Below are 19,488 nucleotides of genomic sequence, written 5' to 3'. Positions count from 1 at the left end.
TTTATATATGCACCTGTCCTTTGCCTCAGAACCCTACATCTAGGTATCTGTCTCAAAGATTTGCTGCCAAAAATAGAAAACAGCTTTTGTAAAAGGCTATTCACTGTAGAATTATTTATCAGGAAAGTACTAGTAAAAATCCATGATATATGTCTTCACTATGGAAGTGGTAAATAAAACCATGGGGAAAGCATACACTGGGTAATAGCAGTGCAAAGGTAACATGAGCCTTTTTTTTAAATATATTTTTAGATGTTGATGAACATTTGTTTTATTCATTTATTTATATGCTGTTCTGAGAATCGAACCCAGTGCCTTACACGTGCTAGGCAAGTGCTCTGCCACTGAGCCACAACCCCAGCCCAATGTAAGCCTTTTTGATAGGGGGAGGAAATTGTTACCACCTTTAGAGAGTATGAGAGGCACTTCTAGGTGCTGCTAAAATTCTGTTCCTGAACTGGATGGCAGTTTCATGGAAGGGTTATTTTATGTGTACTTTCCTTTAGTATATTTAAAATCAGTGAAAATGTTACTTCAAGAAGGAAAAAGTTACTTCAAGAAGGGAAAAGAGGATGTCTGAAAAAGGCAAGGTACCAGAATATAATTTGTGGTGTGCTCTTTTGTGAAACAAAGGTTGGAAACAATATGAAAATGCATATTACTTTTAGTTTTAAAAAGATTTCAGGTGCTTCGCGGCATGCCTGTAATCCCAGCTACTCAAGAGACAGGAGGATCACAAGTATGATCCAGCCTTAGTACCTTAGTAAGACCCTGTCTCAAATAAAAACTAAAAAGGACTTGGGATGTAGCTCATTAGTAAAGCACCCTCATGAGTTCAATCACCAGTATGGAGGGAAAATGTAGTTACAGGAAGGCTCTGAAATATGAAACTGTGTGTGTGTGTGTGTGTGTGTGTGTGTGTGTGTATGTGTGTGTGTACACACACATGTGCAAAACTGTTGTATTTATAAAAATGGCAAAAAAAAAATCAACTCAGCAGTCAATGTACATTGCATACCTCACATCTTCAATAACAAAAGGTACTTAGTACTACCGAACTAAGTAAGAATACTAGCTTCAACAGCCATTGTTCAGCACTGAGGTCACCCAAGTTATACCAAAATGGGCAAATGTTGCCCAAATAAAATCCTGTTGTTAAAGCTGAAACAAGTTTAAGGCCATTCAAGTTCAAGAGCAGTTAAACAAGTCTTTTAGAGCTCCATCTATTTGTGTTTGAATTATGTGACCTTTCTTCCAGTTTATGGTCTTAAATTTCTGGCTTATAAAATCCAAAAGGAAAATACAGAATAAATTAATACAACATTAAATAAGAGTAATCACAATTAAGATGAAGTAAGGAAGGCCAAAACATTAAAGTTGTAAAATTGGCTTGTTACTAGTTGGAACCAGTTCCATACCAGGAGTTAGGGGGAGTATATAGAAATATTTTCAAATAGATTCCTTATGTTGCTCTAACATGTCCTCTTCATTAGTGCACTGTTAAACCAATCAGAACCTCTATAATCTTACCTTCCTTCCTTCCTTCCCTCCCTCCCTCCCTCCCTCCCTCCCTGGGAGATTGAACCTAGGACCTTGTGTAGACTAGGCAAGCACTCCACCCACTGAGCTATATCCCCAGCCCAGAACCCCTATGTAGGTATATTCCTTTACATTAATAGTACACACTGTCACTCCCTGAAAAGCTGTCAGTCTCAAATGACTTAGTGAATGGAAAGAAACAAAAAGAGGATAAGTGATATTAAGGAGAAATAATAGAATTAGAAAATTCATGCTGGTTAGCTTGTTAGCAACAAGGGATGGTTTCCTGTTGATAAAGTTCCTGTGGAGTGGGAATGATGTTTTACCTGGGGCTGCAGTAGGTAATTGCATGTTCTTCATCTTTGCTCTAACTCCCCAAATCAAAATAGTTTTGCCCTTTATGCAGTAATCTCCTTTAAAAATATGAACATTCAGACTTTTTTGTCCCACTGAGGATACCTTGCTTTTAACTTTTCCCCTTTATCTTCTCTGGACTGGTCACTTTATCTTCCATTTCTTCTTCTTTTTTTTTTTAAATTTTCTTTCTTTTTTTTTTTAAAGAGTGCGAGAGAGGGAGAGAGAGAATTTTAATATTTATTTTTTAGTATTTGGCGGACACAACATATTCGTTTGTATGTGGTGCTGAGGATCGAACCCGGGCCGCACGCATGCCAGGCGAGCGCGCCACCACTTGAGCCACATCCCCAGCCCTCCATTTCTTCTTGCTCCTCCCCCTTGGAGACTTCTGCAGACCTATATAGCATTTTCTCTAACCGTACTTCTCTGATTCTAAGACCCTGAAATCTTTTTGAGTGTTTCAGAATTGGAGTATTTTGGATTACAGATTTTCATATTAGGGGTGTTTCACCAGTAAAATCTATGCAAATGTTACAAAATCTGAAAAATTCTGAAATCTGAAACAATTCTGGTCCCAAGCCTATTTTAAATAAAGGGTACTTAATCTGAATCTGTGCTGAGAGGAAGGGAGCAGGGTCTACTGAGAGGGGAGGCGTGAGATTTCTGTGTTCAGGTTTCTTTCACGAAATGTGGCTGTGGTCTCTTCATGATGTGATCTGTGTTCTCTCTCATCCTCCTGGTTTTTCAGTTGTGGGTTTGGAAACTACTTCATGTTGTCCCACAGTCACCCAGGCCCTGCTCTTTTTTTTTTTTTTTTTTTTTTTTTAAACTGGGGCTTGAACCCAGGGACCTTCACCACTGAACAACATCCCCATCCCTTTTTATTTTTCATTTTGAGATAGGGTCTCACTAAGTTTCTGAGGCTGGCCTTGAACTTGTGATACCCCTACCTCAGCCTTCCAAGTGGCTGGGATTGCAGGTGTACACCACCATGCCTGGCTCTGCTCAATTTTTAAAAGCCTCTGCCACTTAGCCATACCCCTAACCCTTTTTATTTTAGACAGGGTCTCCTCTCACTAAATTGCCCAGACTGATGTTGAGTTTGTGATCATTCTGCCTCAGCCTCCCAAGGCAACCATCATGCTTGGCTTAATATCCATATTTTGATAGAGCCTATCTAGTATATATTTTGATTTCAGCTACTATACTGTTTGGTTTTAGAATAGCTTTTTTTTTTTTTCTTTAGTAGTTCTGTTTCTCTGGTGAGATTCTCTATCTTTTCACTCATTCTGGCCATCTTTTCCTTTAAATTCTTGATTTTATAGTTGCTTTAAAACCCATTTCTAAGTTGCATGGGGTTGCACAAACCTGTAATTCTAGTGACTTGGGAGGCTGAAGCAGGAGGATCACAAGACCAAAGAAAGCCAGCCCCAGTGATTTAGTGAGACCCTGCTTCAAAATAAATAAATAAATAAATAAAAATGTAGGAAATGCAGCTCAGTAGTGAAGTGACCTCCCTCAGTTCAATCTCCAGTACACAGGGAAAAAAAACTATTTTTAGGGGGTGTAACTTAGTGGTAGAGTGCTTGCATTGCGTGTGCAAGGCTCTGGGTTTGATCCCAGCACTGCAAAAAAAAAAAAAAAAAAAAAAAAAAGCCACAAAATCCATTTCTGTTAATTCTACCATCCTGAGATGTCTTAAGCTCTGGGCTTCCTTCCTCCCTCCCTCCCTCCCTCCCTCCCTTCCTTCCTTCCTTCCTTCCTTCCTTCCTTCCATTGAACCCAGGGGTATTCTTCAACTAAACTAAACCCCAGCCTTTGTTTGTTTTTTGTTTTTGTGTTTTATTTATTCATTTATTTATGTGGCCTTTATTTTATTTATTTTTATGTGGTGCTGAGGATTGAACTCAGGGCCTCACATGTGCTAGAGGAGCGCTCTACCTCTGAGCCGCAACCCCAGCCCTTGTGTTTTATTTTGAAACAAGATCTTTCTAAGTTGCCCAAGTTGGCCTTGAACTTTCAGGCTTTCTGCCTCAGCCTTTTTCCCCTAGCTGAAATTACAGGTGTGCAGCACTGCCCCCAGCAGTATCTTGTCTTGAGTTCCATTCTGTGAACAAATAAATTATTGGAAAATCTTTTTTGTCCTTTCAGGCTTAGATTTATTCCTTGTTGGGTGAATCTGTGTTGGTTTTGGACTGAGCCATAGGCCATGCCTTTGTTCTTGGTAGTTGTAGCGACCATGCTCTGTCATTAACATAGACCAAACACGTTTGTGTTTTTCCACAATGTAGAATTTATTAAATAACAATTCACAGACTACACCAGTTTTATCAGTGGCAGTTCAACGAGTACTTGTGAATCACCAGACAATCACAGGTTCTTTTATTCCAATCTTTTTTTTTTTTTTTTTGAGAGAGAATTTAAATATTTATTTCTTAGTTTTCTGCGGACACAACATCTTTGTGTGTGGTACTGAGGATCGAACCCGGGCCACACGCATGCCAGGCGAGCGTGCTACCGCTTGAGCCACATCCCCAGCCCCAATTCCAATCTTAATTTCTAGTATCAACAACACTTAAATCACATACCATCCTTCACACAATTATATACACAGGTTACAGAAAGTCTAGGAAACGGTTTAGGTAGCCACAGGGGTTCAGAAGGCTGAACTGAGAGCAAGGGCAGAGAGCAGATATGGGCCAAAGAGTGACCATAGGTGGTCAGATAAGATTAAGAACCAGCCATGGGCTGTGGATGTGGCTCAAGCGGTAACACGCTTGCATGGAATGCGCGGGGCACTGGGTTTGATCCTCAGCACCACATAAAAATAAAATAAAGATGTTGTGTCCACCGAAAACTGAAAAATAAAATTAAAAAAAAAAAAAAAAAAGAACCAGCCAAAGAACTTGTCAGTGTACAGAGCTGTCAGAGTGCAGGAACTTATTCTAGGCCAGGGTCCAGAGGATGGCAGCTTTAGTGTCAGCTTGCAGAGGGCTGTTTGTGGTCTCATGGTCAGGAGGAACTGCACTCTGCTAAAACCTGAGGACAGAAATTCAGAAGTTCCTGGGGTTGGGGTTGTGGCTCAATGGTAGAGCGCTCGCCTAGCACGCACGAGGCACTGAGTTCTATCCTCAGCACCACATAAATGCAAAATAAAGATATTGTGTCCACCTAAAACTTAAGAATAAATATTTAAAAAAAAAGAAATTCAGAAGTTCGTCCTTGTGATGATTTTCCTGGGCAAGGCTTGTGAGGAGTGACCAGGTGACACGGTCAGTGTGCCACCATGTCCTTTCTTTTATGGGTATTAGTGAAGGGAATGCATTATTTGGTGGTCTGCTATATTCAGTGAGCTCAAGGGCCAGATTTTCGTATATTAGTTTAATATGCCCGTGCATCTATGTGCTTCTGATTAATTCAGTAAGTTTATGGGTAATTTTTCTTATTAGCATGATTAACTTATTACTTTGTGCTTTATGGTTGTGCCTAGCAGGTTATGGTTTACTTGTACCAACAAGGCATGGAGTCATTCCACTTCAGCACTTAAACTCAAAATGGAGCAACTTATGGCAAACTACTGCTTTACACAGTGGGGTGGCAGGACTGCTGATCTGTCCATCATGGAGAAACTCAGAGCACAGCATGGCCCTGTAGTCTCAACCAAATGCCTGAGAGTGTTCAGTTAGGTTAGAACCCTAACATCTCCCAGAACTGTAGGCTCTCTAGTTAATCTTGTTCCACCCATAGCCCCAGCACTCCGTACAGGGAAGAGTCCCCCGTGCTGGGAATCCTTTTTTGTCATTTTAACTTTGGAACCACGTAAATATTTTATATAAGTAAAAAATAAATAAAAAAGAATGAAAAAAAAAAAGCCAGGCACAGTGGCACATGCTACCAGCTTTTCTGGGGAGGCTGAGGCAGAAGCATCACAAATTCAAGACCAGCTTGGGCAACTTATCAAGACCCTGTCTCAAAATAAAGTTTAAAAGAGCCAGGGAGCCCATTAGCACAGTGGCTCATGCGTGTAATCCCAGCATGTCAGAAGGCTAAGACAAGAGGATCACAAGTTCAAGGCCAGCCTCAGCAATTTAGCAAGACTTTGTCTCAAAATAAAAAATTAAAAGGAGGGCTGGGGTGTGGCCAAGTGGTAGAGCACTTGCCTAGCATGTATGAGGCACTGGGTTTGATTCTCAGTACCACATATAAATAAGTGAATAAAAAAGAGATCCATCAACATCTAAAATAAAATAAAATACACATTGGAAATGTTTAAAAAAAAATTAAAAGGGCTGGGATGTGCCTCGGTGGTGCAGTATCCCTGGGCTCATCCCCAGTAACGCCCCCCTCAAAAAAAAAAAAAAAAAGACCTAAGATATATATTGGTGTTCCTGGAAGCAACAGGGCGGGAAGAAAAAATATGGGAGATATAGTATACAAAATGATTAATGGTTGAGAATTTATAAAGATGAAACTCAAGGACCAAATAAATTCTGAGGGAGATAAGAAAACCTACAACATAAATACAGGAAAAAACAACCAACTGACTAATTACATCCTGACCAAGTGGATGTCTTTAAGGAAAGCAAGTATTGCTTAGTATTGGCACATCTGTTAATTTTATTCACTACAATTAAATAAAAGTGACTCAGTACATTTCAACACTAAGATATGTCAAAATACACTGTACTGTCATGTATATCTAAAGAAAAAACTAAAAAGATTTCAATACTCAGTATAAAACTCTTGTAAAACTAGTAGTTACAGATAATTTCCTTAATATTATGATTATAGAGTTTAGTGGTGAAAAAACATTTTATCCCCAGGAACTGGAGACTGAATCCTGGGCCTTGTGCACACCAGGCAGGTACTCTAACACTGAGCTGCATCTCCAGCTCTTAGTGGTGCTATCTGAGATGCATTTCCTTTAAAAATAAGGGTATCTACTCTTACTGCTTCTGTTCAGTTTTACAGTAGAGGTTGGCCAGATAATCTAAAAGAAAAAGAAGCCAGATTTATACAAAGCTGTCTTACTGCCCCAGATTGCTACCTAGAAAACCTGGAAGGCTTTACACTAATGAGAGAGTTTAGCAAAGTTGCTCAATCACAAAAATGTGATTTTAAAAAGATCAAGTTTGTGCTGGGCACAGTGACACATGCCTATAATCTCAGCTACTCCCAGCCACCCTGGAAGCTGGCAGGTGGATCACAAATTCAAGGCCAGCCTGGGCAGTTTAGCGAAACTGTCTCAAAAAGGTCTGAGGATGTAGTTCAGTGGTAAAGGGCCCCTGGGTTCAGTCACCAGGACTGTCAGGAGGGGTTGAGGGGAGAGCCAGTTTGTAACCGGAGCCTGTGGAACAAAGCCAAGTGCAAGAGCTTTTATGGAAAAGGTTACAAAAGACAAAGTAACACTTGAGCGAAGGCAGAAGACTACTGCGGTGACACTGCTATTTCTGCTAGTTCCGCAAGTTGAATCTCTAAATTCACCACAGTTCTAATCATGTTCCTCATAGGTTCTTCCATGGAATTTGTGGGGCTGAACCTAAAATTCACTTATAAAAGTGAGGTATGAAGAATAACCAGGATAATGTGGAAAGGAAAACAAAATGGGAGAGCTGCCATAACAGACGCTCAGAGCCTGCTGTGAGGCCAGCTGAGGAGGTAGCTAGGAACAGGACCCGTGTAAGTGGGAACGCCATCTGTGTCAGACGTGTAGTGTGTATCAGTGAGGAGCAAAATGGACTGGGGTTTTCACCTTCATTTGGGCGAAAAAGTCAGATCTTTATCTCATTCACTGAATTTAAGATGGAAATATGATGGAGACGGAGAATATCACACAAAGTGAAGTAAGCCAAACTCAGAACCAGTCCAATGTTTTCTCTCATGTGGAAGCAAGAGTAAAATAAAGGAAAAGGGGAGGGAGGATAGAATGACATAAAGAACCAATCAAATACAAATTCATAGCCCAGCAAAAAGAAGTTTAGTCAGGTAGCGGAAGGAGAAGGGGAGGCGGGAGGGAAAAGGGGATTATAAACTGAAATGGATTTCCATGCATGTGTGTGTTTGTGGGATGAACCCAACTACTATGTGTAAAATTAAAGCTCTCTAAAAAAGGGGAAAAAGATGTAAATATGAAAATTAAATTTTAGATAGAAGTACAGAATATCTTTGTCATCTCAAAATAGGAGGAAGAATTTTGTAAAAGTATGGCAAACTATAAAGGAAAAAAATGGTAATTTACTACAATAAACAATTCTCTACATCAAAAGATGGATTAAAAGACAAGCCATAGCTGGAGTGTAACAACGGGCCCTGGGTTCAATCCACCCCTCACCCCCACCCCCCCAAAAAAAAACACCACTAGTGGGCTGGGGGTATGGGTCAGTGGTAGAGTACATGCTTAGCATGCCCAAAGCATTGGATTCATCTCCACCACACACACACAAAAACAAAAAACCCTGAGCCACAGAGTGGGAGAAGAAAATTGCCATGTGTATAATCCACAGAGAACTAACTGATAACTAGGCTACATAAAGGACTCTTAGGCAGGAAGAGTTTGCCCAGTAGCAAAATAGGCAAAGATATGAGGAATAATTCACAGGAGAAGCCAAAATGACCAATAAAACCTTGGAAAATACTCAGCCTCAGTGATAACACAAATGCAAATTAAGACAAGAATTCCACTTCACACTTATCAAAGAACAAGAACAAAAAATTCTGACAACACCAAGGGTAGGCAGGCTATAGAAGGTGAACACTACAAACAGATGGGAGCATAGGTTAATTGTGGATCTTATTTTTTTTTAGTTGTAGTGGACACATTTATTTGTTTATTTATGCAGTGCTGAGGATTGAACCCAGGGCCTCATTTGTGTGAGGCAAGTGTTCTACCACTGAGCCACAACCCCAGCCCCATAGATTGATTTTGTAAAGCACTTGGAGATTAATTGAATATATAGATTGAGCATCCCAAGTATGAAAACCTGAAATATAAGATACCCAAATTTCAGAACTGTATTTTTTGAAATGTGGTCTCATTATATTTCCTCCCCAGCTCTGCAAAATGAAAAAATAAAATATAAAGTTGAGCTTTAGTAAAAAAATAAAGTTATGGAGGCTACAGATAGTAATTATTTCTGAGGAAGAAGAAGGTCAAATGAATTGCTGGGTTCCTCAATATTAGAAATGTTTCATTTTTAAGTAGGACACATATCACCAAATGTTAATACTAAACCTTAGTACATGGATTTTGTTTTGGTTTAGTTTTGTTTTGATACATGGGTACATGTGCTTTTCTCAGTAACTTTAAATTCTTTAAGCTTTCACAACTAAAATAAAAATATAAAAATGAGATTATTGTAATGTGGTAATTTTCTAAAAGAAACATGAGCAGAATTTCAAGAGAGCTCTGAGGAGGGACTAGCCATTGTGACAGCTGTTGAAATTCCTGTCAATTCATTCATCTGTGTCAGTGCTGAGTTGATTTTGTTTGACTTTCTCCTCACTGTGCTTTGTGTTTTCCTGCTCCTGTGCACTGGTAAATTTTGATTGGATGCCCAGACATTATAAATTTTATCTTGGGTGTTGGGCATTTTTGTATTCTTATAAATGTTCTTGACCTTTGTTTTGAGATGAAGCTAAATTACTTGAAATGGTTTCATTCTGGTAGGTCTTACTTTTAAACTTTGTTCAGTGGAGCAAAAGCAATGTTTTATCTAGGGTCAGTTTTACCCTACCACTAAGGCAAAAGTCTTCTGAGAACTATGTCCAGTGTCTGGTGAGTTAGGAGACTAGCAGGAAGAGGAACCATCCTTGGCCTGTATGGGCTTTGAGGATGGCTCCCTACGAGTTCTTGGGTGATGCTTCCCTGGCTGGGAACCCTCTTCACCATGTGCACTGCTCACTTCTCAGTGAAAGTTTGGAGGGTCTCCAGAGCGCCAGCTTCTCTGCAGCTCTGCCCCTCCTGTGCTCTAACACCTTGGGCTTCCTCTGCCCAGCTCTGTTTTTCAACTGAGGGGACATTGGGCTTCATCTGTTCTTCTCCTACCATGGCTGAGCCTCTTTTTCCACCAGAGAGCCGGGCAATGACAGGGCTTCTCTTAATTGTTCACCTTCTTAGAAGGATCACTATCCTTCATTGTCTGATGTCCAATGTCTTAAAGACCATTTCTTCATGCACTGTATCCTTTTTCTGTTTTTCAGTTGTTGCAGATGGGAAGATAAATCTGTTTCCTGTTATTCCATCTTGGCCAGAAGCAAATGTATCAAAACCAGAGATTTTGAATGAAGGTACAAGGTGTCTAGAAACATCCACTGGTGGTGATGGGGAGCTGAGAGTATAGCTCAGTGGTAGAGCCCTTGCCTATCAGGCATAGGGTCCCAGGTTCCCCTCTTAGCACTGCAAACAAATAAGAAAAACAAATAAGAAAAAGAAAAGGAAATATTCTTGGGACTTAGGAAAGTGCTGACCCCCTTTCTGGATGGGATGCCTGGGTGGGAGAGCAGAGGTAACTTTGTCCTGAGTGGGCATCAAAGAAATAGTCATGTTGAGGGAAGGAGAGAGGGATTAAGGCTTGGGAGAAAAGCTCCCTAGAATAATCCAGGGCTGCAGAACGAGATTTGGAGGTCATGACCAGAAGAAAGGGATGGAAGAGCTCCTGGTGAGGACATTCTGGGTGGGGAGGAGGCTGCAGTAGGAGGCTACAGTGGGAGGCTGGTGAAGGCCAGGCTACCAGGGCAGCTGCCAGCTAAGGAGGAGCCTTGCTCTTTTCCAGGGCCACTCATTTCTCAAACTATGCTATTCAGGGACATGGGTACCATTCTTCCTTCAACTTACATTGAACAGAATTTGTCAAGATGTTATGTTATGTTCCTAGAAGTTGAGGACATAAAAAGGATCCAAACATTTTATATATGTGTGTGTGTGTGTGTGTGTATTTGATATTCAAACCATTGGTTCAAAATCAGAATAAACAGGCCTAAAGTCAACATTATAGAAACATTTCCTTATTTTAAAAACTATATAGCTCAGTTGGTAGCATGATTGGCTCACATTCACAAGGACCTGGATTCAATCCCCAGCACCACCAAAAACACAAAACAAAAAACTATATACAGTGCTGAAAAGTTAATTCTGAGTTATTTAGTTAGTAATTTCAATTAGGAAATGTCAGGTATAAAAACAATTACCTGTTTTAGAAAATGGTAATATTAATATATCTGAGTTATTGGTACAACATTAAGTATTTCTTTTGTTTGGTTTTTATATGAACTTTAAAAATACTAATTATGTTTCTGTATTTTTATGTATCTATGTATTCTTCCTCCAGTTTTAACAGTGATATCTTTTTCTTTCTTTCTGTCTTCCTTCTTTCATATATTTTTAGTTCTTGTTTTCTGGTGAAGTATTTTAAAAACAAATCCCAGAAATAATGTTGTTTTATCGTGAATACTTCTCCCTAGCAGATAAGGACAATTTTTATCTTTGAAAATAAAACTACCATGTTATTATTGCAAATTAGAGAACATAATAATTCCTTAATTTCTTCTAATATCTGTCTATATTCATATTTTCCTAATAACAAATAATTTTTTTCCAGATGACCGTTCTAATTGGATCCAAACAAGATCTGCTTTTTTGTACCAAGTTGACCCCAGTGACGCTCAATCACTGAGCCACATCCTTAGCCCTTTTTAAATTTTATTTAGAGATAGGATCTCTCTAAGTTGCTTGGTGTAGATCCTTAGAATTTAAAAATATATTTTTTTAAATTGTCAATGGACTTTATTTATTTATATGTGGTGCTGAGACTTGAACCCAGTGCCTCACACATGCTAGGCAAGCGCTCCACCACCACTGAGCCACAACCCCAGCCCTAGATCCTTAGAATTTCTACAGATTAAATTTAAGTACACTTGAGCTTATAGTCAGAATACACACTCACATGCACACATTCTGTCTCTCTCTCACTTCATTATGAGGAAGAGAACATAATTAGATGTCCCACGGCCTACAGACATTGAATGATCAAATGCAGTATAAATAATAATTATGTTTGAAATGTTTGAATAAATGCAAACTACAATAAAAATCAGTAATAAAAAGCGAAGTGTTAAAATGACCCAATCAGAACTTATAAAAAAGTAGAAATGAAAGACAAGAATGTAAACTAAACAGATTAAACACAGATGAAGATTGAATTAGTAAAAAGAACATATACTGAAAAAATTATCCAGAGTGCAGCACTGAGAGATGAGAGGTGAACAGTGACATTGAGAGGAAATAGACATTAGAATAAAAAGATGTAACTGGCACACACCTGTAAATCCCAGCGACTCAGGAGGCTGAGGTAAGAGGATTGTGAGTTCAAGGCCAGTCTCAGTACCTTGGCAAGGCCCTGAGCAATTTAGACCCTGTCTCAAAATAAAAAAATAAAAATGGCTGGTAATGTAGCTTAGTAGTTAAGTACCCCTGGGTTCAATCCCAGTAAAAAAATAAAAAAAAAAAAAAGAAAAAGAAAGAAAGATGTTGTAAAATGAAGTTGGAATTCCAGATTAAAAACATATGGGAAGGGGCTGGGGATATAGCTCAGTTGGTAGAATGTTTGCCTCACATGCATATGGCCATGACCATGGCCCTGGGATTAATCCATAGCACCACCAAAAAAAAAAAAAAAAAAGAGAGAGAGAGAGAGAAGAGGCATTATTTAAGTGTTAATAACTTCAAACTTTAAAAACAACTAGTAAAAGACACAAATCCATAGATTTATGAAGCATGATATGTCCCAAGTAATTTAAAAAAAATTTAAAAATTTTAAAAAAACCCAAACCTCATTCCCATACATTGAAATTATATAACACCAAAGATAAAAAGAAGATATTAAGCTAGAGGTAAAAGTTAGATTATCTAAAAGGGAATACCAGGGGCTGAGGCTGTAGCACAGTGGTAAAAGTGCTTGCCTCGCATGTAGGAGGCACTGGGTTCAATCCTCACGACCGCATAAAAAAAAATACATAAAGATACTGTGTTCATCTACAACTAAATAAATATTAAAAAAAAAAATCCTTCCAGGGGCTGGGATTGGTAGAGTACTTGCCTAGCATGTGTGAGGCACTGGATTCGGTTCTTAGCACCATATATAAACAAATAAATAAATAAAGGTCCATCAATAACTAATAAAAAATTTAAAAAAGGGAATACCAACTAAGCTGACAACAGATAGCAGTATGAATAGAAGCTACTAGAGAGTAGTATAATTCCTGAAATTGATGAGAGAATATAATTTTTCCCCAGCCTATGGAAAACAATTTAAATGGTTGGATTAAAAAATAATCTAACGGGGGGCTGGGGATGTGGCTCAAGTGGTAGCGCGCTCGCCTGGCATGCGTGCGGCCCGGGTTTGATCCTCAGCACCACATACAAACAAAGATGTTGTGTTCGCCGAGAACTAAAAAATAAATATTAAAAATTCTTTCTCTCTCTCTCTCCTCTCTCTCCTCTCTCACTCTCTCTTAAAAAAAAAAAAATAATCTAACGGGCTGGGGATGTGGCTCATGCAGTAACGCGCTTGCCTGGCATGCGCTGAGTGCTGAGTTCGATCCTCAGCACCACATAAAAACAAAATAAAGATGTTGTGTCCACCAAAAACTGAAAAATAAATATTAAAAAAAATCTAAAAAGGCTGAGGTTGTGGCTCAGTGATAGAGTGCTTGTCTAGTGCCGGTGAGGCACTGGGTTTGATCCTGAACACCCCATAAAAATAAATAAATAAAAATAAAGGCATTGTGTCCACCTACAACAACAACAACAACAACAAAAACAATCTAAGAACTGAACATATTAAAGGAACTTCTAAATCAAAATGTAGGAGCTGAGAAATCTTATTTAATATAATAAAGATTATTCAAAATGTCTACCAGAATGTAAGAGCTGGTAGACAGCTCCATAGGATGGAATCTGCCGGTGCTCTGAGGGCATTTGCTCATCTGGACAAAGTGGAGCTTTTGATTTTTAGAGGATTTATAGGGCAAGAGGAGTAGTTAGGCTCTGTGGCCTCTCAAGGTAGAAAGCCTCCTGCAGACTCCCTATACTCGCTGGAACTCTGGAGGGCCATATCCTTGGGGTTAGCATACACTGAGGCCTGTGCCCTCACTCCAGTCCCTGTCCCCAGGTGGCTATCTTTTCCTGCACTTAGAAGGAAAAAAGAAAAGGGGTAAATCTGTCTGTTAAGGATTAACTTTTATTAGGATTTTGAGCCTGGATTTATACTTTGTGGTAGTTCAGGAAAATCAAGCTTGAATTTATGGTGTTTTGGCTTGATAATGCCTTCAGGCATCCTGCAGGAGATGGAGAAAGTTATCTTCATCTTAAGATACAAAAAACCCTACTGATAATTTTTTTTCAGGACAATGATTAGTAGTCCACAGACAAAAATGACAAGGCACACCAGGAAAAAAGGCACCATGGGTTAGAACCAGCAGAAACAGCCCCTCTGGGCTTCAGGTATCAGAAGAGCTGGGCACGGCGGTGGCAGACTACGGCAGAGGGTTGTTTCAGCCCAGGAGTTTGAAACCAGCCTGAGCAATGTAGCAAAAGCCCATGTCAAAAAGAATTTAATGTGTAGGGTTAACAACAAATTACACGCAGCAAAGAGAAAAACAGTGAACCAGAAAACAGGTCAGAGGAATTGCACTGAATGAAGCAGAGAACATAGCAAAAAATACAGGAGAGGGGTTGGCGGTGTGGCTCAGTGGTGAAGCTCTCGCCTAGCACATGTGGGGCACTGGGTTCCATCCTCAGCACCGAAAAAAAATAAATCAATAAAATAAAGGTATTATGTCCATCTACAACTAAAAAAAAATTTTAAAAATACAGAATAGAGGTTCCATGGCATGGAGCATGGAGGGAGAATATCTAATGTAAATTTTTTTGGTGTTCTAAAAGGAGAAGAGAGAACAGTCAGATTTATTATTTGAGAAGATAAAAACTAAAGATTTTCTGCAACTGGTGAAAACAACAAGTCTTCAGATTCAAGAAAACGAATGATGAATCATAAGGAGAATGAATAAATTAAAAAATTAAAGCTAGTCAAAACAGAATAAAACATCAAAGCACCAAAGACAGAAAGGGATCTTAAACCAGAGGAAGAAGACAGATTAACTTAATATGAGCCATAGTTAAGAGGACGGTTTGTGTTAGTTTTTATTGCTTGTGATAAGATATCTGAGATAAAACAAAAGGAGGAAAGATTATTTTGGCTCTTAGTTTCTGAGGTTGCAGTTCCTGTACTGTTGCCCACATTGTTTTGGAGCCTGTGGGGAGACAGAATATCGTGCAAGAGAGCATATGGTGACTGGATATAAGGAGAGAGAGAAAGGAAGGGGCTTGGGTCCCAGTGTCCTCTCCAAGGGCACCACATCAGTAACCTAACTTCCTTCTATTGGGTATTACCTCCTAAAGGTTGTCACCTTCCAGTAGTGCCAAAGGCTGGTGACAGAGTCTTTCGCACATGAACCTTTGGGGAACACTTCAGACCCACATTGCAGCATGCCAGGTGCAACAGTGGGATGAAGTCTTCATGCTGAGAGCAACAATGGCTGACCTTCACTTCCTACCAGGCAAAACTGTCTTTCAAGAATAGGGGCGAGTCTCAGTGACATGGCTTCTTCTGAACCCCCCTGTGGCCTCAGTAGCAGAAAAGTGAAGAGGACCATGACAGAGACCAAGGCAAAGAAAAGAAGAATTAGGATGAAATAAAGACATTTTAAGGAAAACAGAAATTGAATTTGTTACTAACACCCAGCTGTGGTTAAGTGTGTGTCCCTCAAAATCAGGTTGGCACTTAATCCCTGGTGCTGTGGCGTTAAGAGGCGGGTCCTGTGGGAGGGGATTAATTCACACGGGCTTTACTCTGGTGGATGAGAGCTGCAGCCTGACCTAAGGACTTGAGGGAGTCTGCCCATCCCTTCTACCCATCTGCCTCATGAGAGCACCAAGGAGGCACCTCTGTGAGGAAGAAGCCCGTAGCAGACACCCTGTCCAGTGATGCCTGTGTCTTAGACTTCCCAGCCTCCAGAATGATGGGAAATACGTGCGTTGCTTATCAATCTCTCTGTCTGTGCTACTTGGCAGGAATGGACTAAAACATAGCCCTTTACCAAATATAATTCCAAAGGGTGGGTCTTAGGCAGAAAACTGATGCCACTGATGAGAATCAGGGCCAAGTTCCATTTCCCCAGATGTTGAAGGTTGAACACCCAAGAAACACCGAGGCAAGCATAGAAAGCAGATTTTATTTAAAGGTAGAACAGAGGTAGACTTCTCTGAAGAGAAGGGGCCTCAGAGCTGGGTGTCTGAGGAGGTGGGGGTGTCCTACCCCTGGGTTCTCACACCTTCCTTCCTCGTTTATCTTGTCCAAATGACTAGTGACCAAAAGGTGGGAGAGAAGCCTTCCAGGGGTGCCTCTCCACATCTGCCAAGTGGGCAGGAAAGGAGCCACCAGGAGGTGCTTCAGTGACAAGTCCCACAGTCCTGCAGGGAGGAACGTTTCCCTGAAACACAGCCTTGGCCACAGGTGGAAGAGGAGGGAGAAGGGCTTTGGAGATATTAGTATTTTATTTTCTTTCCTCTTGAATAAGCCCCCATATTTCTGATTGGGCCCAATTATTTATTACCTTCACTGGCTGTCCTTTTGCCACTCCCCTCCCCCCCAAACAATGGCCCAGGTGAAGAACTGAGATTCAAGAAAGGATTAACAACAAATATGTTAGTGAATACAAATGAACATTAGGGTTGGGGACGTCACTCAGTGGAAGAGTGCTTGCCTGCCTTTGATATGGAAGGCCCGTGTCTGAGTCCCAGCACTGGGAAGGAAAAGCATCTTGATATTGGTAGGTTTGCTCAGTGTATTGGTTTTTGCCTGTGGTTCTGGGATAGCATGGTCTTTCATCATGAGTTCCTTTGGAAATCTCATTCTGTTTTGGAAAAAAATTGACTATATTTTTAATTTCTTTTTTTTTTTTTTTTTTTTTGTACCAGGGGTTGAACTCAGGGACACTTGACCACTGAGCCATATCCCTAGCTTTAATTTTGTATTTTATTTAGAGACAGGGTCTCAGTGAGTTGCTAAGCACCTCACCATTGTTGAGGCTGGCTTTGAACTTGTGATCCTCCTGTCTCAGCCTCCCGAGTCTCTTGAGATTACAGGCATGGGCCACCGTGCCTGGCTAATTTCATTTTTTAAAAAATTTCATTTAATCAATTAATTTTATGAGTTACCTACATTTCTCAAACATACAACTGAAGACCAAAGAATCACATCCAACCTTAGGAAAGGAGTTTGCTTCTCTTTTGGTGCTCAGGAAGGACCTCCTGGCTGCTGCCCAGTTGTGTTTTGTTTCTTAGCTTCTTGTTCTGAGTTCCTTGAGCCCCCTTCCTTGAGAAGGAGAATAAATAGTACACAAGCTTCTCAGCTCATCTGTTAGCACAAAAGGACTGAACCAGATGCAAACTTCAGGGATCAGCAGAGCCTTTCTTTAGCAACGAAATTGACCTAAGGACTTGAGGGAGTCTGCCCGTCCCTTCTATCCATCTGCCTCATGAGAGCACCAAGGAGGCACCCGAAAATGAGCTCCTGGCCAAAGGGGGAGTCTGTGCTTATATGGTTACACTGAGAGGTGACTTGATTATTGACAGAGTGTGTCTAATGCAGGGCCTGGGGTCAGTGTTCAGTATTTATCTCTTTCCTTCCAGGGTCCCATTGTACTGTCACTGGGAAAGGATTTATTTATTTGTGTGTGCCACACACACACACACACACACACACACACACACTTATTTATTTATTTATTGTAATTGGGCACAATACCTTTATTTTATTTATTTATTTTGATGTGGTGCTGAGGATCGAACCCAGCACCTTGCACATGCTGGGCGAGCACTCTATCAGTGAGCCACAACCCCATCCCGGCAAAGGATTTATTTTGAGAAGGATCTATTTGGCGTCCTCTGAGAGACTGCCAATCTAGGCTTGATGGATATCTCCTCCCCAGAGATGGTCTTGCCACTGGGTGATGTTTGCTTCACTTCTAGGCATTGTCTCAGCACTGAGAAAGGAGGTATTGGGAAAGGATCAATATTATTATCAATGTGTGGCCTTTGTCCTCACTCTCTCTTCCCAGGCCACACTATTTTAGGGTTTGTCATTTTTCATATCTCATCATCTTTGCTGTGCTTAAGATACATGGCCATACAGGGCTTTTGTTTCTCTGTCACTGGGAAATGAGGGACAAGTATTAGTTTTAAAAGCGGAGGCAATGAACACTGTTGAATTTACAGTAGGCGTCAGTGACATCATATCCCTCCTTTCTTCTTTCAGTAAATTGAGTTAGTCAGCTTGCTTTGGGATATATTCTGATAAATGCATCACCTGGTGATTTCATTGTGTGCAAACAGTGTGGAATGCCCTTATACAATTAAGATGGCTGCAACATCACTAGGTGATATGATCTTATGAGGCCAGGTTGTACATGCTGTCTGTCATTGACTGAGATGTCATTATGTGGCACCTTGTTGTACTTGTTGAGCACTTATATGCCAGGCTTGTTGAATGACTCTTAGAACTTTTTGAAAAATATTAGTTCACAGGTGAAAAAGTTAGGAAGGTTGTTTAGATTATATTAAGGTACAGACTGAGGTGCTATAAAGAGATCCTGGAGACCACTGGCTTGAGTGGGGCCTTTCTTTCTTACAAAGATTGGTCTGGTAGTGACCCTTCCTCAATCTGTGGATCCAGAGTAGCTGCTCTGCCTCTTGGTCTCTCAGGGACAGAAGGGTCACAAGAACCACAGGAGCTCTCATGCCAAGTGAGAATTTGGGTTCTAGTTCCTTCCTCTCCCATGTCATTGACTAGAGTTTGGTCACATAACTACAGATGGCTGCAAGAAAGGTGGAAAACGTAGGTTTAAGGAAGGTGTTGCTGTTGAAGACAGAGAGTAAATGCCGGGGACCAGTGGGATTTCCCACCCTGCCCGGAGGCACCCCTGCAGAGTCTGTCTGGCTTGCTCGTGCACTGTGGGGTTTGGGAAAAAATTGATTTATTTGTTTAGTCAGCAAATCCATAAAAGATGCTAACTATGTGTCAGGCCTGGAGTTTTGACCCAGAGAAGGGAAGACTGGGTCAAAACTCTTAAAGGAGCTGTCTGTTCTGGGGACAGGCATGCACTCCTTCCCCAGCAGATCCCTCTGAGCCATGCAGCCTGAGGCAAAAGAGGCCGGAGCCCGCTTGTGCACAGGGCTAGGGTGGCTGTGCTTCCACAACTGCAGATGGCTTAGGATTTCTTTGAATTCATTAACATAGGCTTAGGTAAAGTATCCTTTCACGATTATTTTAATTTACCTTTATATTTGTGGCTATTCTTTTTACCTCTGACTTTGGGTTTTTGTTCACCTGTTTACCCCCTTTTTAAAATAAGGGGTTTGTTTTTTTGGGGGGGTATTTTTTCCCCCAGTAGTCTGTGCCCAGAGTAGACGTGTCGTGTTTGCCCTCTGAGCACAGATACTCGTCCCCACCGACTCATGCTGCTTTTTCTGTCGGA

At 40.6% G+C, this 19,488-nt stretch overlaps 1 protein-coding gene and 1 non-coding gene across 2 annotated transcripts in view; both read left to right on the top strand.

Moving 5' to 3' along the window:
• Ppp6r2 (protein phosphatase 6 regulatory subunit 2) overlaps positions 1-19,488 on the top strand; it is a 95,296-nt gene that overhangs the window by 17,493 nt on the left and 58,315 nt on the right. Inside the window, exon 2 of the mRNA XM_077799273.1 lies at positions 10,096-10,182. The gene's annotated coding sequence lies outside the window, so the exon portion shown is untranslated. The remainder of the gene's footprint in view (positions 1-10,095; positions 10,183-19,488) is intronic.
• On the top strand, positions 15,541-15,614 carry LOC113200228 (small nucleolar RNA SNORD62). The gene has a single exon (XR_003303013.1). It is a non-coding gene; the product is annotated as a small nucleolar RNA SNORD62 (small nucleolar RNA).

Source organism: Urocitellus parryii, chromosome 5 (genome assembly GCF_045843805.1).
Source record: "Urocitellus parryii isolate mUroPar1 chromosome 5, mUroPar1.hap1, whole genome shotgun sequence".
In the NCBI taxonomy this organism is placed as follows: Eukaryota; Metazoa; Chordata; class Mammalia; order Rodentia; family Sciuridae; genus Urocitellus; species Urocitellus parryii.
Note: the sequence above shows the minus strand (reverse complement) of the source record. Positions and strands in the feature narration are given on the sequence as shown.